Source organism: Galeopterus variegatus, unplaced genomic scaffold, assembly GCF_000696425.1.
Source record: "Galeopterus variegatus unplaced genomic scaffold, G_variegatus-3.0.2 Scaffold1656, whole genome shotgun sequence".
NCBI lineage: Eukaryota > Metazoa > Chordata > Mammalia > Dermoptera > Cynocephalidae > Galeopterus > Galeopterus variegatus.
This window is the reverse complement of record NW_007727767.1, coordinates 231681-233729: the sequence shown is the minus strand read 5'-3', so window position 1 is coordinate 233729 and position 2049 is coordinate 231681.

Here is a 2049-nt window from a genome sequence, read left to right as displayed (position 1 = left end):
TTTTGAGTGTGTTTGCTTCTTGTCTTTTTTTTTTTTTTTTTTTTTTTTTTTTTTTTTTTTCCCTGTCCCGCAACGGATCGCAACCCTCAGTGTTGCCCCCGTACCGGACCGGGGACCGGCAACGGGATTGCAACCCTCGGTGTTGCCCCCGTGCCTCGCTCAGCCAGTGAGCGGGAACCGGTCCATATGTGGGATCCGAACCCTCGGGCGGGAGCGCCGCCACACTTCCCAAGCGGCGCACTTATCCAGTGCGCCACCGGGCCGGCCCTGCTTCTTGTCTTTTATTCTTGCCTGTGGTTTCTGAATACTGGATGGTTCGGCTGATCTGGCTATTTTGCTTTGTGGCACTGTCATGCTCACACATGGCTCTTGTCCATAAAGTGGGCAACATGGCACCTGTCCATCCCACACTGGGCTGATGCGAGCATGAAACCGGCAGTGCATGGAAAGCCCTGCGTTTGGTGTTAAATACACAGTGGTATTTAATAAGTGCTAGCCACTATTACTGATGATCCTCCTACGAGAAAAGGAGGACCCGTTGTCTCCCATCCCTGCCTCTTGTTTGTCCTCTAAGTCAGTGCTTTCCAATAGAAGAGAACTTTCCGTGGTGACGGAATGTTCTAGAGCAAGGTCGGCAAACTTCTATAAACATTCAGATAGTAAGTTTCAGTTGTTGTTGCTGTTGCAGCTGTCCCTCCTTTCTCTCCTCTTCCTCCTCTCCTCCCCTTGCCAGCTTCCCTTGAAAAAAATGTACAAATCACTCTTAGGTCAAGGGCCATAGTTTGCCAACCTCACTCTAGATTTGCACTGTCTAAAACTGTAGCCACTGGCCCCATGTGGCTACTGGGCTCTTCAAATGCGGCCAGTATGAACCAAGATGCTGAATTTTTAATTTTACTTAATTTTGCTTGATCTGAATTGAAATAGCTATGTGTGGCTGGTGGCTGCATGTTGAACATGGAGCTCTAAGTCGCTCTGAAAGGGCCTGTGTTCCCTGGAGGGGGCAGGCCAGCCCGTGGGCCCCAGGAGCTGCGCAGCTGGCAGGCCTCTTGGCTCGCTGGCATTTCAAGGGCCGCCTCAGGGCAGCTGGGCCTGAGCCATCCTGCCTCCGAAAGAGCTTTAAGTGTCTGTCCCTAATTGGTTTTATTCGTTCCAAGAGGGCAGCCAACAATGGAGGACAGGAGTGCCAGGCCTGAGATTCTATGGCTTGGGAGTGGGCTGGGGGGGAGTGGGGGGATGGCTGGTTGCTGTGGTTACACCTGGGAACCGTTGTCCATTTGGGTTTAGATGTACTAATGGGACTGGTGTTGCAGGAAAAGAAAAACTGTATAGAGGTGAGAAGTGCCCGAATAGAAGGAAGGGAGGACAAAGATATGCAGACAGTAGCCTCCAGCCACTTGATTTCCATCATGGCACAAATAGTGATAATAGCTGAGATTTTTAAGTGCTTACTGTTATCTTGCTTAAGCCTCCCAACAGCCCTTTTTACAGAATAGGAAAACCGGAGCGCAGAGGCGTGGCCATTTATACAGTCAGGGAGGTGTCCAACTCCAGAGCTGCATTCCAAACCAACTCTGCCTCCTGAAACAGGACGGAGAGGAGAGAAGTTGAGCCTCAGACTTTAGGGAGTCTGTAAAGTGATTTCCCCTCCTGGGCTTCAATTGTCCCATTTGTAAAATGAGGGGAAGTGAGAATTGGACTAAAAATCTTCTCCACCCTAAATGGTAAGCACACAGCATTGAGATATATGTGCCCTGCCCCTAAGGTACAGGGATCCCCTTAGTTCCCTGTTAGCTGGGTCCTGGCTGCATGCGGGGCCCATCATGGACACAGCCTCATTCCTGTAATGAGGTGGTTAAGACCTGGGCATGGGTCTCACACATCTGAATGGCAAAACTGGTTCTGTCAGTTCTTGTGGTCAGTCGTTCTTCCTCTTGGTGTCATTTTCTCATTTGTAAAATGGGGATCATCATACTTCCCTTTTACCGAGCTTTGAATGACACAACGTACTTGCATAGTAGGCATTTGGTCATTTGGTCATTATTAGGT